The sequence below is a fragment of the Acomys russatus genome, chromosome 1 (genome assembly GCF_903995435.1).
Source record: "Acomys russatus chromosome 1, mAcoRus1.1, whole genome shotgun sequence".
Taxonomy (NCBI): domain Eukaryota; kingdom Metazoa; phylum Chordata; class Mammalia; order Rodentia; family Muridae; genus Acomys; species Acomys russatus.
Window position 1 is genome coordinate 50,534,120 of NC_067137.1, and position 26,519 is coordinate 50,560,638.

The window sequence follows — 26,519 nt, forward strand, 5'->3', positions numbered from 1 at the left end:
ATACTATTTTTGTCTTTCCAGATATGGATTAACTCACTCAGGGTGATTTTTTTTTTTCCTACTTCCATCCATTTCTGCATGCCTGCAAATTTCATAAAGTGATGTCATTTTCTTTGACTGCTGAGTAATAAATAAACTATTGTTAAAATGTATCAAATTTTCTTTATCTATTCTTCAGTTGATGGACATCTAAGTTATTTCCAGTTTCTGGATATTATACATAAAGATGCTATGAACATAGTTGAGCAAGTGTCCTTGTTCTATGATGGGATGTCCTTTGAGTACATGCCAACAAGTGATATAGCTGGATCTTCAGTTAGATTGATTCCTATCTCTCTGATGAAATGGCACACTGATTGCTATAGTGGCTGTACAAGTCAGCACTCTTATCAGCAAAGAAGGGGGCATTCCCCTTGTTCCACATTTGTGTCAAAATGAGCTGTCATTTGTGTTATTGGTTGTAGCCATTCTTAGAAGTTTAAGGTGAAATCCCATAGTTGTTTTGATTTTTATTTCCCTCATGGCTAAAGACGTTTCTCAGCTGTTTGAGATTCCTCTAATGAAAATTCTGTTTAACTCTATTCTCAGTATTTTAACATAGGATTGTTTCATTTATCAGTGTCTAGGTTCTTGAGTTTTATATATATGTTGGATATAGTCCCATATCATATATGGAGTTGGTGAAAATCTTTTCCCATTTTGTAGGCTGGTACTTTGTCCTATCGATGATGTCCTTTGCCTTACAAAAGTCTTTCAGTTTCACAAGGTCTCACTTATTAATAGTTAATATTGGTGCCTGAGTAATTGGTGTTCTGTTCAGAATGTTGTCTCCTGGGCCAATACATTCAAGAATGTTCCCTACTTTCTCTTCTATCAAGTTCAATGTGTCTGCTTTTATGTTGAAGCCTTCTTGGACTTGGATTTTGTGGATATATTTGTATTCTTCTACATGCAGACATCCAGTTAGACCAGCACCACTTATTGAAGATACCTTATTGCTTTCTTTATGTATTTCTGGTTTCATTTTCAAAATCCAGCATCCCTAAGTATGTGGACTTTGATTTAATTCTATTGACAAATATAATTTTTTTTAAATTACAATAGCTCTTTAATATAGCTTGAAATTAAGGATGGTGAAACCTCCAGAAGTTGTTTTTGCTGTTGTTGTTGAGGATTGTTTTAGCTATCCTGAGATTTTTGTTTTTCCTTTTGAAGTTGAGTAGTGTCCTTTTAAGATATATAAAGAATATTGTTGGAATTTTTATGAGGATTTCTTGAATCTGTAGATTGCTTTTGGTAGAATGGCCATTATACTATGCTAATTTTACCTACCCATGGCCATGGGAGACTGTCCCATCTTTTGATATCTACTTCAATTGTTTCTTTTTAAAAATCTTGGATTTTTCATGAAAGTTTATCACTTGCCTGGTTGGAGTTACCCCAAGATATTTTATATTGTAGGTGACTATTGTGAATTTTGCTATTTCCATGATTTCTTACTCAGTCCATTTGTCATTTGTATACAGGAGGGTAATGGATCTTTTTAAAGTAAGATTATATCAAGCCACATCATGGAAGGGAGTTCTCATCTGTAGGAGTTCTCTGGTAGAATTTTTGGCATCACTTGTATACAGTATCATATCATTTGTACATAATGATATTTTGACTTCTTCCTTTCCAAATTGTATCCCCTTGATTTCCTTCAGTTGTTTTAATGCTTTAGGTATAATTTTAAGTACTTCAAATATACTAGTGAGAGTAAATGGTCTTGTTTTGTTCCTAATTTCAGAACAAGTTCTTTGAGTTTCTCTGCATTTAATATTATGTTGCCTATAGGATTGCTAAATTATTTTTGTTACAGTTAAATATGTCCCTTGCATTCATAATATGTCTAAGACATTTATCATGAAAGTTTGTTGGGTTTTGTCAAAGTCTCTCTCTCTCTCTCTCTCTCTCTCTCTCTCGACATCTAATGAGATGATTATATGGTTTTTATTTTAGTTTATTTATATGGTAGATTACATTGACTTACTTTCATATGTTGAGCCATCCCCACATTTCCAGGATGCAGACTACTTGATCATGGTACATGATCATTTTTTTATGTTTTCTTGGTTTCAGTTGGTGAATATTTGGTTGAGAATTTTGGCATCTATGTTCCTAAAGGAAATTGGGCTGTAATTCTCTTTTGTTGACTATGGACTCAAGTGAATTTGGCAATGTGCCTTTTGTCTCTATGTTTTCAAATAGTTTAAGAAGTATTGGTGTAATTCTTCTTTGAACTTCTGGTAGAATTCTGTGCTATAACGATAAGGTCCTGGTCTTTTTTGGGGGACAGGGAACTTTTAATGACTGCTTCTATTTTGTTAATGATCTTAAGTCTACTTAGATTGTTCATGTAATCTTGATTTAACTTTGATAAGTGGTATCTATTAAGAAGACTACTCCTTTTATATATTTTCTAACTTTGTGGCGTGTTCATTTTTAAATTATGAGCTAATGATTTTTTGTATTCCCTTGGTGTTTGAAGTAATATCTATCTTTGGTGCTAATGTGTGTTTCTTTTATGCAGCAGAAGGATAAATTTTGTTTTCTTATCCATTCTGTTAGTCTCTGGTTTTTTTTATTGGGAAATTGAATCCATTGACATTGAAAGATATCAATGGCCAATGATTTGTTAATTTCTGTTATTTGTTGTTGGTGGTGTTAGTGTTGGTGTTGGTATGTGTGTGTCCTTAAAAATATGGGATGCTTCACTAAATTGTGTGTCATCCTTGCTCAGTGGTCATGGTAATATCTGTATTTTTTCAATTTTAGAATATATGTTGCTGAAATGAGTAGAATGTAATTGTCTTTGAACAACAAAAAAACAATGCCAAAAAAATAAAAATTAAGGAAATAAACTCTCAATCATTAAACGAGTTAATGAATTGCGCCAGCAGTTTTCAGAATAAGAAACACAAGTGGCTTTAAAATAACTGTTTAAAGAAGGGATCAATATTTCTATCCATCAGGGAAATTCAAGAACTTTGAGATATCCCTTCAATCCAATCAGAGTAACTATGATCAAGAAAATTCACAGCTAATGCTGGAGATTCATTGCCACTGCCAGTGTAAAGTAATACAGCCATTTTGAAAATCAGTTTGGAAGTTATTTTAAAAATAAAAATAAAGGTGTCATATGACTGATTTGTTTTGCTCTTTAGCATAATAACCCCTATAATTTCATACTGTGCCCTAGAGATTTTTGTACCCCATGTTTATTGCTGAATTGTGCAATATAGCAAGAATATTGAACCAAAATGTTGTGCATAAAATGAATAGCTAATTAAAATCAAGTACATACTTATAATGGAATATGTACAGCTCTAAGGAAAAACACAGTTTTATAGTATAGGAAAGATTCTATGGAATCTTGGAGGAAAATGTAACAAGCCCTGTGTTCTCTGTCATATGTATATACTAGCTAGTAAGGTATACATGTATATATGTAAACAAACTTGCTTGTGGGTATAGAGTAACACATAGACAACTGAACATTAATTAATTAAAAGGGCAATAAAAGATTAAAAGGGTAAAATGCATAGAAATAAGCACATTATGCTAAACTTCATGCTAAACTTCTTTGACAAAGTGTCAGTGAAAAACAGGTCCTAATATAGTCAGTGTCCACACGAAATTCCATGACATTTTGGAAAGATTTGAATTGTAAGTTATATCTTTCAGTGTTTGTATGCAGCTCTTTGTAAGTATTACTAACCTAAAGTATTTTATTATATTCAGTTTTAGGAAGCCTACATGCACATATAATTGACACATATACATATGTGCATAGTATTGCTTTGTGGATAATGTAATATTGGGTAGGAGAGCCTTTCATTTCTAGCATACTAAATATGTCTTTCAAGGTAAAAAATCAATAAGAAGAATACCTAAACTGCATTATTTGAAAATATCATGTATGGAAAGAGAGAAACAAGGAGCTACTTCCTTTTGGTGTCTAGACAAAAGTCCTTTAACATAGTGCAGCTTTATCACAGGCTCTTGCTGATGATCAGCACTTCAGATGCTGCTAATAAACTAAATTCTTTCTTCTTTGCTGACTGTCCTTTACTTCTATTTATTAAAAAATTGGAGCCATTTTTTTATGGAAAATATATTTATGCTGCTCATCTTGCTTGTCTGTAAAACTCTTCAATAAGGATATTAATAATTCTTAATGTGTACCTGTAGTTGAATTTAAGAGGTTCCCTGAAGCTCATTTTTGTAGACTTTGACATTCTACGATATATCCTGTCTTTTAGAAACATTTGCTCTAATTTACTTTTGATGATGAAGTAAATTTGTTTGCTTTCAAGGAGTGACTTTTAACCCAGTACCCAAATACCTGGACCAAGAAAGAAATTACAAAGCTATTTGATAGTAAGAAGCAATAAGCCATTTTCTTTTTCTTTCTTTCTTTTTTTTTTTTTTTTTTTTTTTTGTGACTGTAAGGAAACTTTCTTCCTTTGTCTTGACAAAATTTGGAGAATTTTAAAAAGAAAAGCTTAATTAAGGTGGGTTCTCAGTTTTACTATATGTCCATTGAATCTGTTTAAATAAATACCAACAGCTGTAAAATTTTATCTACAAAACATAGATAATCACTTATGTGAAATGCTCTGTATGCTATGATATGCATTATTTTAGCTATTTCATTTTATTGTGCAGTCATAAATAACAACAATGATGACTGCTGAAAAAAAATCAAAGCACTCTATTTATAAAAGTGTTGGTGGGACCTCACTTGCTTATGACTCTGAGCTGTTATTAAGAATGTCTTGGTAAGACGTATGTTGAAGACATAGACTATGTTCTCATGGCATTTCTATTAACTGGCCTTAAAGAAGGAAGAAAGTTAAATGGGAAAAACAGAGATAGGCATATTCATGGTGAGTTCTCAGTAGAGAGTTATCCATGGTTTAAAGTTGTGGTGCATGTGTGATCATCCTGGGTCTGATTTCTCATCAACAATCATACAGGACAATAAAATATATTTCTCCTGAAATTAGGAAGACAATAGAAATGTTTTAATGTAGAAATCACATGACCATATTATCCCTTTGGAGAAATATTATATCAGTTGAAGGTTGGTAGCTGGAGATCAGAAGAGGAACAATGGATTAAAAGGACTGGGAAATGGAGATTGTGAGAAAATCCTTCACACCAGGACAACAGCCATAAAGCTGAGTTGCACTGAAATACTAAACAATACAAAGAACTGAAATTGATATGAGACGGCTAGTAGAGAAACCATGCTATACTGGTTTACTGATCGGTCAGAGGTAGGATAGAGAAGCAGGGGAGTTTTATTTAGTCTCTTAATTTTCTGGACTTGTCAGATTATAATCTCTCTGATATCATTGAAGGCAAAGGTACTGATATAATTGACTGGCTTCTGTGTATTGATGGCCCGTGAGACATCTAAATCACAGGTACAAGTCTGAAGATTAGGAAAGTAGACACACCTACAAGTGTTAGGTTTCTATCATAATTACACAGTCAGATACAGTCATGAAAATCTCATAAAAACAAACATTTGGGCAAAATTTACTGTTTTCAACTTTGATATACTTATGATTGCCAATTATATTGTCTTTTGCTCCATAGGTGTCATTTTAAGTGCCAAGTGTACTTTGTGATATACTTCAGAGTGTTTCTATCAGCTTTAGAACAGACAGCTAGGGTCATACCATTTTGAATTTTAAATTGATCTATCAAGTTAAATAATGCAATTTTTATCTACCACTATCACCACCATGACTCTTAAATTAAACATTTTGAGTTGTACTTTGAAATGAAGGTGTAGATCAGTTTTAAGTTCTTATCACTTAATAAAATTTGTGATTCAAGGTTTCTTTCAAATAATGGACTTGGATTAAAGACAAGTCATGTCAAACAAGAATTTCCACATTTTAAGGCCCTACAGGAATCTGTCTTGTGGAATATAAATTATGTCTTTATTTTTCAGAAGGCTATTAAGAGCTAGATGACCAGACTAGGCAATGGTATAATATGAAATATAAAACTTATCATTTATATTCCATTTATATCATTAACAACAGGATAAATTAATAATTATAAATTCTAAAAACATGTATTTTCTTTTAGGATGACATCAGCATTTTTAAAAATTTGGGACAAATTTCAGCATACACAACTTTTAATCTTAAAATTCACAATATTCAGGTTTTTTAATGCTTATATTATTCATGAATATGACTTAGGCATTTAAAATGCTCAATTATTTTATACAAAGAGTTCATTTACTTTGTTATAATGATTATGACACATTTAATAATATTTTATATATTTGATATGTAAATTAAATTTTTCTATTGACTTTTCTAATGTGGGTTACTTAACATAGTAAAATAGAAATCTTAGTTTAGGGACATGCTGTTAAAGCTATAAAAGGTAGTGCAATATAAAAATAGTAAATGAAAACTTAAATTGTTATGATCTAATCATTAAAATTGAACCACCTGCCAAATTTACAAACATAAATAGTATCATAAATCATATTACATTTTTAGCTAGGTAATATATTTCTATGTTTTGCAGTTTAAAGAAATGTAGTCATATTCTAAGGTAAATTGGGCCATAAGCCAAAGAGAACTTGAGAAAAAAATTTAAGATTGTGAGACTTAAGTTTATCTCCCAACTGGAAGGAACCCACGTGAACTGATCACAGAATATGTTTCCTGTTACCCTGCTCTCTACCTAACTGTTTCTTGTAGTTTGAAAATAATAAAGATTTTGCAAGCCCCAGGAGGTCTTTTTTGATCCATGAATGAAGTTACCCTGGATTCATGTAACTGAAGTCTGAATTCCTCTCAGCCATTGAAATTTAAAACCCTTCTATTTATTTGGTATGAAATAAGGAATGTCTCCTAAAATTGTCCAAACTTTATACTTAATGAAGAGAGTGTCCATGTATATAAATTTTTTGATTTCTTCCCAGTACCACACAATGACAAAAGAAAAACATCAAGAAATAGAAATTATTAATTAAAAGAAAATATCAGAAGATTCTATTAGATAGTCCTTCAATCACCCTTTAAAAATATTTTTGCAGAAAAGTTATATTATTCTTGTTTATTATAAATTTTATTTAATCATAGTTAAATATTTAGAATATATGAATTTCTGAAAAAATAAGGTACTTAATGTTTTATTCCTTTATCATAATGCATAATTGCAGCACCCACGCTACTAGTCTAGGCTGTGGCAAGGGTCTGTGGATTGCAAAGACGACACATCAATGGGTCATTCATGCTAAGAGAGTGCCTTTTATTGGGAGAAACAGAACTGCTTATATAGGGAGGAACCAGCAATGGAACAGCACTGTGGAAAGTCCCCAAGTGGGAGCAAACCAAGGGCCAAATAATGAGACTCAAAACAAGGAAAATGAAGGCAACCAGTGGAGCACAATGTTTCAACTGCAGACAAAAACAAGCAATGGTCAGTACCAGCACAGCTTCAGTCTCCCACACATAATTATAAAATAAAAAACAATCTTTAAAATTTGACTCAATCTTTTAGCCCATCTGTTTACTCATAACGTTGTTTACCCACAATATCCGGAACACTTACCCTACAGAAAGGTATTTAAAAGCCAGCCTGGTCTACAATGGGAGTCCAGGACAGCCAAGGCTACACAGAGAGACCCTGTCTCAAAAAAACAAAAACAAAGCAAACAAAAAAGAATAATCCACAGAATCATTTGTGTGTTTTAATTTGTACTGATACAAGTTTAGAAAATTAAATTATTGATGCACACACATATATATATATATATACATACATATATATATATATATATATATATATATGTATATATATATATATATATATATATATATACAGTCCTAAAGCAAAATACAGGTTTTCATTCATAAGCCCAGGTCATGTGTACCAGATCAAGTGTGTGGCATGAAGCAGGGATATTGTACATCAGGGGGCCATATCTGTGTATAATTTTGAAATGATACCCTTAGTAGAAAACTGGAAATATAATGCAGATTTACTTTATGTAGCCCTCTGAGTCAAAGGAATTAACTGCAAAATCACACAGTTTGCAGTGACCATTACTCATTTGTCAGGTGGAAAGGAAGTGATGTAATGTTTTTGCCATGTGTTTGTCATCAGTGTGCGCGCAGAACAAGTGTTTCCATCAAATGCTCACAGTGTCAGTGCTCATTTTTATACATCAGGGAAAGACAGGATATAAAAGAATGGGCAGCACCTACAAACCTTGTTTTAAATAACCCATTTCACTTCCTGTCTTAGCACATTTTTACACCAAAATCCTTAAAAGAGCTATTTTTTTCTTTTCCCTTATCTTCGCTCTTACAGGGAGGAGCAGGATGACAAAAAAGAAAGGAAAAGACATAACAGACAAAGCATGGAGATATGTTGGGTGGGTTCTGGTGAAGTGTGACCAGAAGTCACTGAGTCCTCAGTAAGACTATTTTTTATCATATCTCAAGAACGTGCCACATATTTAATATTAATGGGATTTAATTATTGAATGTTAGCTGTCTCACTGAGCTTTAGGATTGCTGCAGGGTTGGCAGTGGTGGTGCATGCCTTTAATCCCAGCACCTAGGAGGCAGAAGCAGGTGGCTCTCTAGAGTCTGAGACAACCGTGGTCTGCCTAGCCAGCCCCACACCAGCAGGGGCAGCATAGTGAGACTTCATCTCAAAATCAAACAATCAAAGAACCAAAAATAACAACCACCACAGCAACAAGCAAAAACTGCAGACAGGAATATCAGAGAAAGGGGAAACACAAAGAAATTATGATCTTCAGTTCTTTCCAGGGCTAGCTTAAGTAAGTCACTGGGTGAGGTTGAATTTCTTACTGAATGTTTTGTGCAATTTAAGATAAAACAGTGCTTGATGAGTGTATGAGAATATTTGAGCAGTAGAATTGGAGGAGGCCTGTGGATTTCTAGTTGTATTGAAGTTGAAGTAACTTCATCACCTGCTCATCTCCACCTATGAAGGCAGCTCCTTAAATACAATTTTGATTTCATGGCACTATGAAAAGTCGGGGTCCTCTGAAGGTTCAATGATAGACATCTGAAATATATAATCAGACCTTTTGTCACATAATCAAGAAGTGAAAAAAAGCTTTTAATATGCAATACCCTCTAAAACTCAGATGCCTGGAAAACCTTCAGCTGTAAGTCTCCCCTCTATTTCCATAAGAAAATGGATGGTAAACTTTAAACCCCTTCCCAGATCTAGCCAATGGTCAGAATATTCTCCACAGTTGAGTGGAGAGTGTGATACGACTTTCTCACGTACTCTGGTGCCTCACATTTGACCATGTCCCCTGGAGGGGGAGACCTGGTGGCACTCAGAGGAAGGACAGCAAGTAGCCAAGAAGAGACTTGATACCCTATGAGCATATACAGGGGGAGGTAATCCCCCTCAGGAACAGTCATAGGGGAGGGGAATAATGGGAAAATGGGGGGGGGGGGGGAGGAATGGGAGGATACAAGGGATGGGATAAACATTGAGATGTAACAAGAATAAATTAATTAAAAAAAGAAAAAGAAAAGAAAATGGATGGTACAAACCCTTTAACATAAACACAACATTACCCAGTAACCAAATCAAGTACTTGACTGATTTTAGGTTTTTTTTCCCTTTGTTATCCAGTAGATTTGAGGTTGCACTCACCATTTCTGTCAGTGGCTGTCAGCTGCGTGTAGCCTCACTATCCTGTCCACAGCTGTCTCTGAGTGTACTATTGCTCAAAGAATGGGTCTCTGTGATGACCTCAAGGGAGCTGAGAGGACAAAAAGAGCTAAGAAAGAAAAATGGATGAAAGAGAGTTTAAAAGATGAAACAAATACTAAGAGTTCCTGTAGGTCAAGAATGTACAGTTTCCTTCCATTTATTCTATAAAACGGGGATTTTTCAGTTAGTTGGAGCAGAGACCTCATTTATTACATAGAGTAAAGTGTTTAGGGAGCCAGCAAAACTTTGAGCAAGGGCATTCACTTGATATTGTTATCTGTTTATTAAAAAAAAACACTGAAAGTTCAGCTAACATAAGTTATAATCTTGATCTAGAAGGCTAATACTTGGAGCTGTTAGAAATATATGACAATGCCCTGTTCTCAATCAAATGAATGCTATTTAGCTATACATAGATTAGCAGAGCAGTAATGATCCTAACAGGTTACAGACCTCTGTGTGCGTTCATGTCCATGGAAAGATCTTCTCAGACACTTGTATTTCTTTTCTATCTAATATGTTCAGAGCATTGCCAACTCAGGATTCCATTTTCCACAGCTTCCATGAACTCTCTACTGCTGTACTCTCTTCATGCAGCTTTTCAGCACCATCCTGTCTCTCACATTCTTTCATGGCAGAGAACAGCTCTCTCCCTTCTTCTAACTAGAAACACACACTGCAGGTCAGCAGCAGAGGTCACCTTCATGCTCGCGTCACAGGTCAAGCAAGATCACTTACATTTTTCAGTAGGGTCACATCTTCTCACTGGGTGGGACATGACCTTTTCCTGTTCAGAGAAAAGAAACCACCGCAGATGTTCACCACTACTTCTTGTGCTGTTTTCCTGGGCTAATGCCAAAAACGCAAATAGAGATTATTCTTTCTAGCTATCTTAAGCTAAGCTTTTAGAAGATGATGTTCTTTTCTATCTAATACTTTTAAAACACAAAAAGCAGACACACAATACTGTAAAAAAGGTATTTAGATAAACTTTAGGACATGTATCCTTATATTAAGCTCAAATGTGTATTTCTATAATTTTTTGTTCTTAAAAAAAGCATTTTGAAATACTATGTATGTGCATTTCTCTCTGCATCTATGTTGCCATCTCTAGCAACATTTATTAGAAATGATTGTTTTGGTAACTGCATTTGAGCTGCACTTCCTGAGTGGCTAGTATCTAATGCTTCTTGACTGCCCATCCTAGAGGGCTTTCATCTTTTGAGATCATTCAGAATTTTCTCTTTAACTCCAATGCAACCAACTTTATGGGGAAGAAGGGTTAATTTATATGGATAATTTATATATTTTAAGATGAGAATGGCAACTACAAACGTTATCTATCCAACCTTCTTTCTGAAGATCAGCCCTAGCTGATTGGTCATATGTCATATAGTCTAAGAGCATGCTCTTTTTAAAACATTTATTTTATTTTTTACATGTATGTTTAGATTATCTCACACACACACACACACACACACACACACACACACACACACACACTAAACTACCTATAGAAATAAGAACTGCAGAACAATCAGGAATTATATTACTGTTACATTCATAGTGTCTTAGCTATTTGTGTTTGGCAGCCTTGAAGCAAACATCTTTCCTATCTTGGTGACTCTAAAATTCTGAATGTAAATCAATATCTATCATATCTCGTCATTACCAATTTAAGACATCTATGTAAACCTAAAAACATATTAACACCTAACAACTAAGCTTAATTGTAAAACTAAAATATCTGGTCTTCAACCCCATCAGAGACTTGAGAAGGAATAAAATTAATTATCTGAGTATACAGGGAGTGCAGGTTAGCAGCTTCCCAAATGAGAAGATGACAGAGACAGTTTGCTGCCTGAACAGTCACCCAAAACTCTCTATAACATTGAAACATAATCTTCAGCCTTCTGGCCCAATATATCTGACAGACATATTTGTGAGGAAGGAACTATTGGCGACTTGCTGACTCTTAACTCCAGGCTCTTCACGGCTGGTGGACGATGAGTGGAGAAAACAGTACAACAAAGGTTTCCTTCATGGTGCATACTTAACAGTGGGAAAGTAGAGACGGACCTCCTGTTGGAAGCAGCCAAAGTATAAGGGAAAAGTGCTTGATTTGCAGCACACACTAAGTAGAACACTCACTTTCATTTACATATTTTAATGACAAATCTAGAGTTTTTAATTTTTAAATAACTTTTACATTTCTCATCTCTTTTTCATTCCAAAGTTTCTGTTTATTGAGTCCTCGAGTTGGAACAAAATAATACATCATGAAACAAGGAAACCTGGCAAAAAATATGCTGCCCCCTTTCTCTCCACCCCTACTTTATTACTGAACATTCATATCCCTTAGAATTCTACACCTATCATGGCTTACAAAGAGGGTTGCTATGTAGCTTTTTTATTTTAGATGAATAAGCTTGTAAATTAAAATCACATTTACCTCAAGATGAACCATTGCTTTTCACAGTTTATTATACAGACAATATTATTTAAATTATCAAAAGACTCATAAGTACAATAGTATTATTTGACTTGATCAATTAACTTGGGTTCATATTTTAATAATTACTACAAGATGAAGTTATAGATAAAACCAAAAACTTGTAGCTCCAATGAGTTTTACCAAATCTCATTCCATGTTTATTTAAGCTATCTTTAAGTGAACATACTGCTCAGAAATAAGCCAAGAATTCTGTCTATATTCTGTTCTCTACTATTCCTTCCCTCCTTTTGACATCAGAAGTAACTGGAAAGGATTACTCACATTCTGACTGTCATGGTCCTATATAGTTTTATGTCCCTGTGATCATTTCTCAATAGATATGTTAAAATTATTTGTTAACCATGTTATTAAAAAGCTCTGTGCAATCCAGGCCTTATATGTTGAGTACTGTGATATTTATTTGTTTTTACAAAGGTACTGAGTTACAACACTTTTGGAGTCCCTAAAGGCTTCATGGGCCCTCTGCTTTGTGGCTAACTCTTAGCATTTCTATACATTTTCTCATGAAGTCCTCTGTACAGAGTAGTTCATAAATGGTAATTCATATTATTAATTGTAAAGAACATTTTGAGAACTACTTGTCTGATCTTTCTCATGGTGTTCAGGAATTAAAAGCACTTGACATTATTTACAGTCAACATATGCTTTCAGATTACTATCAATGACAGTTTCAGCTGAACAGATAGATTCACTGAAGCAATATAAATATGGGAAAAATTTTAACATTGTTTCTGAAACATAAGAAATCATTCTTCTATGTTTTCTTGTGGGAAATCCTGTGTGTGTGTGTGTGTGTGTATGTGTGTGTGTGTGTGTTTCTGTGTGTGAGTACATGTGTGCACGTGCATGTGTGTATGTGTGTGTGTATTTCTGTGTGAGTACACGTGTGCATGTGCATGTGCGTGTGCGTGTGCGTGTGTGTGTGTGTGTGTGTGTGTGTGTGTGTATAGTTCCACCAGCTCCTACATTTGACTGGTAACAATGGAATGATATTACCTAAAATGTGGCCTATCTAGAGATAGACCCATGGAAAATGTGTCCTCACCAAAGAAGAGTGCCTGCTGCTGCCTGGCTTCAGACTTCAGTCTCATAATTTCTGCTTTTCTTTTTCGTTTTGTTTTTCTTTCTTTCTTTCTTTCTTTCTTTCTTTTTTTTTTCTTTTTTTTTTTCTTTTTTTTTTTTGCTAAGTCATGTAACAGAATGTCATCCACACCTTTATGATTTTCTAATTTCCTCCAGTTTTGCTATTTCTCATGCCATTTCATGATAGAAAAACAGCTGCTCCACTCAACTGATGAGGTAACTCTCTGGACTATTCATATTTAAATATAGTATGAGTGTTACACACCAATGATATTAATCAGAAAAAATTCATCTCTTTTCTTTCTTTTGTAAACAATTTCTTTGATTTTTCTCTTAGACACTGTACTATAACAATTTTTCAACATAATATTTTTATTGATTCTGTGGGGATTTCACATCATACACTCTGATCACAATCACTTCCCAGTCCTTCCATGTCCCCCTAGTGACCTCCTTGCCCCCAACAACAACAAAAACAACAACAACAACAACAACAACATCAAAAAGAAATAAGAAAAATCAAGTCCAATATGTATTGTCTCTATATTCACTGTAGTGTGGTCAAATTCTCAGTGACCTGCTCCTTAAATACAACTGAGTCCTTCCTTTTTCCCATGCCTGCTGGAAGCCATCAATTGGGGACAGCTAACTTCAGCAATCTTACCACACTTTTTAACAGCTCTCTTAACTGGCTTCCTGTTTATGCTGTTAGTTTTCTCTGGGGAGCTTTGGGGTGTGTCAGAGAAGCCTTCTATCTCCCTCCCTCTCAGCTATGCATCTACAGTCCATATCTCTAGCAATGTAGCTTTTTTGCTGTTCACATTCATTAGGGACATGGATCATGCATCTCTACATGATATCTTGGGACAGCACAGATGACAAACACAACTTCTGGCTCCAGTATGATCACGGACACAGATAAGGCCTTTGTACACAGTCCAGACCCCAGAAATTATCATGGTCTAAGGTGGCAGTGCAAGCCACTCACATTAACATGGTTCCCTGCAGCTGTACTGCCCACTGACATCAACATTGCCTCAGGTTGTTCCATAGACCATGGACATCTGCCTGGAACTCAGTGACAACACTGGCCACGGACATCAACCCAGTCCTCAGCTGCATCATGATCACTAACCTACACATGTTTCTCAGAGACATCTTATGGTTCCATCTCATGGTCCTATGGTGGTCTTTTGAGGAACTCCAGCCCTAGAAGTGAATTGTTCCTCAACTCTATGGGCCTCTGTCATTGTCCAAAGGCAAGGCTGTCCTCAGACCTTGAGGCAGGTTGCAGATGGTGATGGTGGTGAACTTTGCATCTGTGCAAGTTCCAGGCTGCTGCACACTACCCTGCTGCTAACCCCAATGTGCCATGACATGTTCCACCTTCAACCTCACCCTACTTCAGCCCTCTCCCACACCTATCCCTGCCCTTACAACTCGATTCCAGTCCTACCTTTCTCTACAGCACATGCAGCACTCTTCTTTTCTTTCCATGTTTCCCACTTCTCTCTTACAGAGGCATCATCATGGCTCTAATTTTGCTCACTAAGACCCTTAACCGTGTTGGCTCTTATGAAGTTAGGCTACTACAATCTTACTTGTAACAATATGCTCAGACTTTCCCTTGTCGCATTTAACGTTCTCTTTTGAGCATTTCTGTATTTGTATATTAGGTGTCTCTGCATCCAATGCCATATAATTTCCCATGGCTCAACCAAATACTACAGAGGCCTGTACCAGTAATTCGTCCTCATTACCCTTTGCTACTTTATCTCTGTCTCCACCATTTTTCACTGTCAAGGTAAAACTGGTTTTTTTTTCCTTCTAAATTTCATTTTTTCACATTCAGTAACTCAAAAATGTATCCACTTTCTTTTTATGATATAGTTTACCTTCTTTCTCTTGTATGTTATCAGCTATTGAATAAGTGGAAAATAGTTGAAAACATGCCTTTTACTGGAGAGCTGGAATGATCCAAGGCTTTCTCAGAGGCCCTGAGGAAAGGAACCTAGCTTTGTCTGTTTGCTCAGAGGTGGACTTGCCTAGACCAGTCTGTGCCTCAGGCCTGGGCCCTGAAGGACTAAACACTTTGATTCTTCAGAGCTTGTTAACTCCCCCCGCCCCGCCCCCTGAAGAGAATGAAGTAATCAGTCCCAAGGCTACTGTGTGCTTTGAGATAACCTGTGTTCCCTTAATAACACTGTTTGATTAGCTTCTTGCTGACTCCATCCTACTGTGTGATACATTCTGATCACTCTATTTCTTCCCTGAAAATAGGATATAAGGCAATGTAATTCTTAATATGCTTGCTTTAAAGAAAAAGAGCTTATCCAAGACTTCGCAACATTAGCTTTTTTCTTCTGTGCCTGCTGACAGCTCCCTATCAGAAACCTGTCTTAAAACACAGACAACCTGCTGGCCCATGTCACCTTTAATCTGTTGAACTCTGAGGACAGCACTTAATAATTTGGCTCAAATATTTATTTAAACTATGTTTTCATATTTTGTTGGCTTACCTTACATAAAGCATTGTGTTTCCAAGGGTGTCTTCTCACCAATGGACTAAAATGCTTTTGTCCAACAATGCATTTAACATTCTCTATACTACTCTCTGTTAGTTTAATATCTATAATTTGTTCTTTACACAACTTTTCTCCACTGTTGTCAACTTACTACCCTGTCACACTTTTAAAGTGCCTATGATTATATTTTATATGTAACAATAGCTATATAGACATATACTTAAGGTAAATGCTTTCACAACCATTTGAAAATGTTTGATATTCATACACAATAAAGGCTCCTGAGGAAGAGAAAGCTAGTTATAGTCTCTTCTCCTGAGTTGTCTTATTCTTTATTTTATGACCAAATATATCATTAACTTGTCTATGACTTACTCTGTTCTAAGTCAAGAAGGAGGTGAAACTTTTCTTGCAAATGCAGAGTTGGGCTGCATTCATGAATCATTAGATTCTAGAAACTTACCAGACTGTACAGCTACAGCACCATTCCTGTTAAGAGATTTGACTTGAGGAAAAAAAGGCTATTTGAAACTATGTTCTGTAATGCCAATAACTACAGTGGTAAAGCGTAGACTACCAATGATTTATGTACACTTGCTCTTTACAAGTATTGCAAATATTTGTATTTTCACTGCTGTATATTCTTTATAGTCCTTTGTCAGTATGGTTGGTCTTTGCTAGTATATTTCTTAGGGTTTCTTACCCCATCTATTTTTAATAGAATGTAGAAATACAAGCAACAATAGATTAACCTCAATCCTCTATTGATTAGTTTGACAAATATCTATTGAGTATCTACTGATTGTGTGTGTGTGTGTGTAGACACTAATTATCTGGGCAATGAGCCAAAAGAAGATTACTATGACTCCAATGATATATAAATCACATGACAGAATGTAGTCTGTAAGAATTGTGAGATATTCAAGTTCCATTTAAAGAAACAATCGAGAAGAAAGACCAGCTGTGGTGTGGATTTTAGGAAGTCTATGTCAATATAAAAACAAGAGATAGAACAATGAACGACTATATTAGACTTCTTTCAAGCCCGGTGACAACTCTTAGCTTAACTGAATCTGTGAATGTGTTATCTATTTCAGTGGTAAGTTAGTTCTTTTTCCTGTTTACTAGTTTGTTAATTCTCAAAATAATTGGTGAGAATTCCTACCTACTGATGTGTGGTTAAGTGGGAGTTCTACAGAACTTATAAAGTATCTGCCATAGTTATAATTCAACCACGGAATATGATCATGTGTTCTATTCCTTCTGTCATTATGCTCATTAGTACAAATTTTATATTTAATTTGGAAGAAGATCTTTAGATATTATCTAAAAAATTACAAGAGTTAATAAAAAGATTTCTGATTTCATTCGATGATAACATAGACAGAGAATAAGAATATATCGATGGGGCAGCAAGAGGCCCAGGCTCTCCACCATGGGTGATGCGAAGGAGAAGTTACTATTATATACCAACATGCTGGAAAGTGCATTTGTTACACAAGAGAGATAAGTCATATTCTCTGTCATCCTCTCAATGTTCCCTATCTCTTCAAATTGTTTCAAATAAGCCCTAGAGCCTATGAAATGATGTTGGTATGATAAAAAAGTGTGTTTTGGGTAGCAATTCCATCTTTGATATTAGTTTAACTGGAGTCTTTTTAGGTGTAGTGCAAAATGGTCTCTGTGACAAGTGAGAAGGTAAAGTTGATTGTACAATCCTATCTGCTAAAAATATCTTAAATTCTGGGAAAAAACAGTTTGTTCACTAGACTTTATTTATTAAATGTCTTTATATAATTTTGAAGAAAATTTCATGTATAATAATGAACATTTTGTTTATATATGAGTCTTGAAGGCAAATTTATTTAATTATCACTAAAATATGTATATATGTTAACACTAATCTTTTTATATATTGATTGATATTTAGGCTTTTAAATACATACTATCAGAAGTACAATTGTGTTAGTATCTCCTACTCCTGCTCTTAGACTGCAGCTCAAGCTACAAGCCACTAGTTGGGAAAAGAGAATTAGTATCAACTAACTAGATTTGCTCAAAATCTAGCATTTTAGGAAGACAGGAATAGTGACCTAAGGCTGCCATCTCAGTTAATTAAGGACTGTTAATTAAGTTAATACAAGGGGAAAGGATGTATAATAAGACCATGAAAAGGAAGAGCACATCCTGACTGGGGTCTTCTTCACTCATGTATGTCTCTGTTTTCCTCCCATTGACCTGCTCATCACCATCTACTTCAACTACTTGATTCAGTTCCTGTATGCTGTTATGTTTTCACAAGTTAAAACTCATAGCAATTTATATGGACTAGCTGAGCTGACAGAGTAAGATAAAGACCACGAGGGAAGACTATATGGTAGCAATACACTAACCAGTTAGGTGGGACTTCATTTTAGAGTTCATAATGTTTGGTAAAAGAGAGGGGATAATTAAAGAGACTTGGAAATGCTTCACAGAGAAAACAAACTTAATAGTACCAAAATAAACTCCCCAAAGCAGTAGCCTTGTATTCTTAAGCTACATCTTTATATTTTTATTAACTCCAGTTTCCACAATTGAAATCTCCAGAAACAATGTTAGAATACTCTTAAGAATTCTGACAAATATTTCACTCTCTTCCCTAAAATGATACACTTTACCTGAATAATTATTCTCACTCTCTACATTTCTAAAAGATCTATGCTTCATTTTAATTCACAATAAATGTGTTAATAGTGAAGATTAAAGTTTATGTCACATTGTTATCTCTTTATAATCACCTGTTCACAGCACAAACAGTGCATATAATCAGTGTCTGCGTTAGTTTATAGTACTTTGGTCTCTAAGTGTTTTGTCAAAAGAGAATCTTATCATTTGTTGTTTTTACTTAACCTAACAAATCCTTAACTATATATAGTATATAGTATCTTTAAAAACCTACAAGTCTCCATTTGTTGGCATCAAAGAAAATAAAAAACAAAATATTCATTGTTTGTATTATGAAAATGCACATTAAAATACAATATTAAAGGAGTCATAAAATATGAAGATACAGAATTAAAATATTTTATAAATAAGAAGAAAGAGCAGGTTTGTCATTATTCCGAGGTGTCAACAACAACAAGAGAAACTGCAGAGGAAATAAGATTAAGAGTTCAAGGAGGCATGTCATAAAGAGAGAAAAATGTTCAGTTTCATAGCTTCACATACTTCTTGATTTACATTTTGAGACTGAAAAAATATTTTTAAATAATTTAGCTATACTGTGTTATTATCAAAGTCTAGAAACAAATTTTATTCAGAACCTCCAATGATCTGCAATCTGTTAGGATCCCAGAAAAAATTTCTTACCAGGCAAAAGACATCCAACTAAAACCAGAGAAGGCAACAAAATACAAAATATACCCCCACAAAGAAAAAACAGATATTAGCATCTGAGTACATATATACATATATATGCTTATATATATATATATCTGTGTTATATATATATATATATATTTTCTCAAATCCAGATGCCTAGATGGCAGCATAAAAACAGAATCAATAACAGCCTATGACTTAGCTCCACTAGAGCTAGGAAATCCTAGCACAGTAGGCTTTAAAAATTGAAACATAGCTGAAATACAAGACAATGATCTTAAAATACCTTTTTGGATATAAAATTTTTAAACAGAAAATGAAGAAATCTGTAAAAACACAAACAACTCCTAGAAGGAAATGCATGAAACAGTTCAAGACCTGAAAGCAGAAGTAGAATCAAGAAAGAAAACCCAAACTAAGGGAAATTTGGAAGTGAAAAATTGAGGAACTCAAAGAGGAACTCCAGAAGCAAGTTTCACGAACATAATACAAAAGATAGAAGAAAGAGTCTTGGGGGTTGAAGACATAGTAGGAGAAATGAAAACGTCAATCAAAGAAAATGTTAAATCCAAAAATAATACAGGGAGAAAACAGCCAGGAAATCTGACACACATTGAAAAGACCCAACCTACAAGCAACAGGAATAAGGAAGGATAAGAATATTAGCTCAAAGACCCAGAAAATGTTTTCAACAAAATTGTAGAAGAAAATTATCCTAAATGAAAAAGGGAGGGGCCTATCAATCTACATGAAGCATACAGAACACCAATTAGACAGTACCAGCAAAAATTCCTAGGTACAGAAAAATCAAAGCATTAAATACATCATCACCCACGGGAGAGAGTCAACTCCTGACACTATTAATCATATTTTGCTATGCTTAATGATATGAGCCTAGCATAGCTGTCCTCTGACTGGGCCTTGGCTCCCTACACGGATGTAGCAGATGGGCAGCTCTGGCTTCATGTGAATACCCTAGTAGGGGGAGTAGGGGCTGTCTCTGACAGTGGTACTGTTTGCTGCTATTTAATCACTTCCTCCTGGTGGGGCTACCACTCCAGGCCACAGGGGAAGAGTATGTGGTCAGTCATGATGTGACTTCATGTGCTGGGGTAGGTTGGTAGGGGGAGTTTCCTTTTTCTTAGGAATAGAAAAGGGGGTTTAGCAAAAATGGGGAGAGTGAGACCAGGAGAAGAAGAGGGAGGGGGCAGCATTTTGGGTGTAAAGTGAATAAATAATTTAAAAATAATAGAAATTGACAAGGTATCTGAATAAGACAAGCTCTCCAACTCTATTAGATCAGTAGGATAAATATAATCAAAGAAACCTTTCTACCAAAAGTAGTCTACAGATTCAATGGATCCTCATCAAAATTCCAGAAAAGTACTTCACAAATCTTGAAAAAACAATTTTCATATCCATATGAAACACACACACACACACACACACACACACACACACACACACTCATACACACGCACTCATACACACACCCTAAAACAAAAACAAACAAACAAATAACAGGACAGCTAAAAGAATCCGGAATAATGAAGAAACTGATGGAAGTATCACCATCTTAGGCTTCATGTTGTACTACAGAGCAACAGTAGTAAAAAAAACCAGCATAGCATTGGAACAAAACAGTTACCCTATTGATAGAATTAAACTGAAACACAGACTTAAATCCACACACCTATGGCCAGCTGAATTTTGGTATAGAAACCAAAAACATAGCATGTTTAACAAATGGTGTTGGGGAAACTAGATGTAAAAGAATTGGGGAAATCCAGACTTAGTATCCCACCCAAAACTCATCCCCAAGTGGAACAAATACCTCAGCATAGAATGAAATACACTGAGCCTGACAACAGAATATAGGGATATCACTGAACTCACTGGGACAAGAAAAGACTTAAAAAAAAAAAAAACAGAACATCATAGAAAACATACCAAGATTAACAACTAATAAATGGGACCTCATTAACTAAAAATCTTCTTCAAGGCAAAGGACATGATTATTTGGGCAAAGTGGCATCTATAGAATGAGAAAATATTTTAACCATGTATCACATATCTGATAGTGCTGTATACACAAAATATAAAAATAACTTAAAAAACTATATATTAGGAAAACAAATAAACCAATTTAAAATAGGTTACAGACTTAACAGAGAATTCTCAAAAGAAAAAATAAAAATGGCTGAGAGACATTTAAACATACTGCCAACACCTATACAACTCATTGAACACAGAAAAGTCTAGTTGCTGGGTACAGAGAGCCTTCAACTCTAAGAGCTAGCAGGTTTGGATCAGGAAAGTTGGATGCTTCCTGGATGCTACCAAGAGAGGAACATAATTAGGAACCCGCCATAAACTCTTTGATTTACCTGCCTGCATAATATGCTACGGCAATAGTGAAGTAAAGTTTGAGGCAAGAACCAACCAATAGCTGATATGACCTAAGGATCACTCCATGAGATGGAACCCATACACAACACCCCTTTGAGAACAAGAACCTGAGACTTAGACATCCAAATATCACTGTTCTGAAACAATCAATCAATCACAAAGTGTAACAATAAAATGACTCCTAATGTCATTCTGCTGTTCTCATAGATCAGTGTCTTTTTTTAAATTTTTTATTAATTTATTCTTGTTACATCTCAGTGGTTATCCCATCCCTTGTATCCTCTCATTCTTCCCTCCCTCCCATTTTCCCCTTTTCCCATCCCCTATGACTGTTCCTGAGGGGGATTTCAGTCTAGCCAATGGACAGAACATTCTCCACAGTTGAGTGGAGAGTGGGGTATGACTTTCACACGAACTCTGGTGCCTCATATTTGACCATGTCCCCTGGATGGGGAGACCTGGTGGCACTCAGAGGAAGGATAGCAGGTTACCAAGAAGAGACTTGATACCCTATGAGCATAGATCAGTGTCTTATTCAGCCATCATCAGAGAATCTTCATCCTACAACAGATGGAAGTGAGCGAGGTAATATGCAGAGAATGCAAGACCTTGGAACAATTGTCTCTAAAATGGATATATCTATCAAATCCCTCCCTTTGGAGTTCAGAGAATCCTGTGGAGGATCAGGTAGAAAGAGCATGAAAGCCAGAGGGGACAAAGGAGATTAAGGAATCCTAAACTCAATAAGATTGATGTACATATGAACTCACAGAGACTGAAGCAACATGCATAGACCCTGCATGGTTCTTCACCAGATAGGGTCTGATAGGTGAAAAGAGAAGTAGATACACTACCGTATCCCCAACCCCAAAACAATTAGTAGTCACTTGCAAGTGATATCTTACTGGGGAATCAAACTATACTTAAGTGCAGACCTCATCCACAGCAGGAAGTGGCCCACAGGAAATGAACTCATAAGCGTCTTTGGATATTCCTTTATCTCCTAATGGTGTGTCAGAGCTTTTGTTCTTTTAAGAAAATTTCCTTAGTATTTTTTATTTTTGCTTTAATTTACTTCTGTATTTTCTTCTCTATTTTTACACTATAGCTCTTTTCCATATACATTATGGCTTCCAGTTTACTGCTTATATGCGGTTTCAGAATGTGTGAGAATGAGTGAATCGCTGTTTCTTATGCCTTCTCTTGGGATCTTTTCCTTATGTTTTTTGTTTGTTTTGTTTTTATTTTCTCCTATGACAATGTTGATGTGCCAGTCTTTGTTTTTTATCTTATTATATAGTATTTTATTTTATTACTATCCCTTACAAACCTGTTTGTTTCTAATGAGAGACAGAAACCGGATGGTTCTGGGTTAGAGGGGAGATGGGGAGAAACTAGGAGGAACAGAGATAAGGGAAACTATACTGGGTATAAATTATGTGAGGAAAAAATCCTACTTTCAATAGAAGGAAAACATTGCTATAAAGAATGAATAGAAAATGCTGCAAACATAGCCAAAGCTCTCAGGTGCCAGATGAACAACACGCTCAGATGCGCTCTGACTACCAGAGACTTGGACCAGCTCCAGCCTTACAAGTTGGAGGAGACTTGTGTGATGCTTGCCAAACTGTTGGCGGCCCTAAAAACGTTCTTTTAAACTCTTCTGTTTATAAAGATGGAGTTATTTTTTCTTCTCTATGTGTCCATGTTGCTTTTCTTTTTCCAGGACTATACTATTCCTATAATGTTTTACTCCAACATAGCTTGTGATTTGCGTTAAAGATATATAAACTTTATCATGGAAATAATAAAAATTGAATTAAAGATCAGAACTTATGTCAGAATATCTAGGAAGGTAGGAGAAATGTAAAAATCTACAATCTTAATGATAAATATTACCTTTATTTAATATGCAAATCTTTCATAAGCATGTACAAAGATTGACATAGGTGCCAGATCTCTTTTTTTTTAGCTTTGATATTTTTATTAAATATAATTTTTATTTTTACATAAACATTTATATTATTACACATATGTACAATAAGCTACCTACAGCAAGAAGAATCACAAAAAAATCAAGAATTATATAATTGTTACATTCTTAGTGTTTTGACAATTTGTATTTGGCAGCCTTGAAGAAAATACCTCTCCTATATTGGTGTGTCTAAAATTCTGGATGTAAATCAGTATCTATCATATCTCATCATTATCAACTTAAAACATCTATCTAGATCTAGAAACATCTTAACCCCTAAACAACAAGCTTAATTGTAAAACTAAACTAGCTGGTCTTCAATCTGACATGAGACTTGAGAAGGAATAAAATTAGTTACCTGAGTATTCTGAGAGTATAGGTTAGCAGCTTCCAAAATGAGAAGCCAAGAGAGATGGTTTGCTGTGTGAAAAGTCACCCAAAATTCTTTATAATGTTGGAGCATTATCTTCAGCCTACTGGCCCATATATACAACAGACATATTTATGAGGCAGGAACTACTTAGGACTTGCTTACCTTGTCTTGGCAGAGTTTGGCTGTCAACTCTGCCTGCATCCGAGTTTGTCCATTTTTCAGCAGATTTCTGTCTGTGGCAGATATGAGGATATTTTGCCCAGTGGTTTGTTTGCCACATTTGTGGCCATCTCCATAAAGAGGCTCTTTGATACACATCAACTTCTTTGCGGTAGGCTTAGTTTTGCCAGGAGTTAACCTGTCTCATTGTCAATGAGTCTTTAAAATAATAAAAATATCTTTAAGTACCATATTCTGTATGTCTCTAATATTTTCAAGACCTATGTAACTATTTTACCTTATCTTTCTATAGAATTATATCTATTATACCTAGGATGCACATTCTTGTGGTTAAAAATAGACATGACCATTATTTGATCAAGTAACAATTAACTTGTATAACTTAATTATCCTAGACAACCTAAAATAGCACTTTCAAATTATTGGAAGTACACCTTGTATTACATATAAGCAGTATGGGTAGAATATCACATATTAGAGTAGAAATATATATAATGTGTGTGAAGAATAATCTTAAATTTGAATTCTATGCCAATGTATCTAAAATTAAACTTATTTTGTGTCTATATAAAAAAAATTCTATACCAGTGGATTAAAAATACCCTATGAGTAACAATAAGGCATTAAGTTGAGGAGTAGATTCATTAATCTACTTTTTGTCTTATCATCCCGATATATTTACATATTTTCCCTTGCTTCTTTTCAGCCCCTATCTCCAAACCTAAGAATGACAGACAAAGAAAAAGAGAGAAATCCCTGAGATCAATCTTTCTTTCTCTTTAAATAAGATCAATAATAACCTATAACCAACTCCCAGTGAAAATAAACATCTATCGCCCAAGAAAGAAACAAAAAACCTACCCAATCCTCCTAAGGGAAATGGGGCAATGTTCTCTTAAGATTTCTTCGGGCTGATTTGGGATTAATATGTAGGTGGCCCACATAAAATTTGGGAAGTGGTTAACAAGCTAGGAATAAGATTTGTGGTCTAGTTTCTAAATGTTGAGAAATTGCAGGCTTACTTAGAGTCCTGTATTGGACAGTCTGAAATGCTGGACCAATTGGAATAGGAAGTTTCTTCGAAGCTGTCCTGGGAGGTGTCCTTTTCTGATGAGGAACAGCAACTGAAGTGCTTGGGACTGGAACATGAAGGATGCAGGATGTCAATGTCCAGCATTCTGAGAGGAATGAATCCTGTCAGGTCTGACATATAATTTGTCACAAGCATTATAAAGTCCTAAAATTATAAATGTATAAGGTGTGCATGATACACAGAACAATTAAGGCTAGATCTCTGCTCTTTGTATGAGCAGACAAAAAGGCACCTGTAAATCTTTTATCATGTCATATGAAGAATGTCATCTAATAATAAATCACAGGGATTCTGTAGCCAACAAGAAGCATTGTCTATGCATAGACATTCATGTCTCAGCCAGTATCTGAGGTATTCCCATGTAGTGGGATTAGCACATATCTTTCTTAATTCATATGTAGGGTTTTTTCAGTTTATACGCATTTGGAATTTTATTTTAAGAGATCACAAACACGAATATTGTTACAGTTAGAGGTCCTCTTTCTTCACAATGATGCTGATCATGCTCACAAGGTGTTCTAACTGTTACACCTGAAAGCAACCATCTTTAAAAGGAAAAAAAATAAAAACACAACTCAGCACATTACCATTTCACTTGTTTTAATATTTCTTCACAAATGGTGAAAACAACAACGTACAGACAAGAAATATTCATAATGTTGTTATGAAAATTATAAAGATGGAATTGTAAATTTAAAACAGTTTCTGTTTTAGTAAGCTTAGTCATCAATGCAGTTCTGCAGGTCTCTAATAAGGTAAGTCTCTGCTTTCATGATGGAATTTGCCTTTATCCATTTTTCCCAGGTCCTCCACATTTGCCCCTTCTTTCTCTCATCTTTTCCATCGAAGGTCCAGGAGGCTACTTAGGAGCACCTCGTCCTCCTTCACCAAAACCACCTCAGTCCATGCCATGGCCACCTCAGAAGCCTCCTCTGTCTCCATCTCTGCCACCTCTGAACATTGCTTGTGTTTTTAGTTCCTTTTCTCCTTCCTAGGTTTTCTATCTCCAGATTGCCTCATGTTCTCTTGTCTTTATTGCTTCCATTTTCATTTTTAGATCTTGAACAAATTTATTCATTTCTTTCTCCCATTTGATTGTATTTTCTATATTTCTTTAATGGATTTTGAACTTCCTTTATCTGTTGATTGGATTTTCTTGTATTTCTTCTTTATAATTTACATTTTTAGTTTGTTCACTTTACATCCCTATT

At 35.0% G+C, this 26,519-nt stretch overlaps 1 protein-coding gene and 1 pseudogene across 1 annotated transcript in view; one reads left to right on the forward strand and one right to left on the reverse strand.

Moving 5' to 3' along the window:
* Agmo (alkylglycerol monooxygenase) overlaps positions 1-26,519 on the forward strand; it is a 305,943-nt gene that overhangs the window by 215,754 nt on the left and 63,670 nt on the right. The window lies entirely within an intron of this gene.
* Positions 2,738-2,837, reverse strand: LOC127196942 (uncharacterized; annotated as a pseudogene).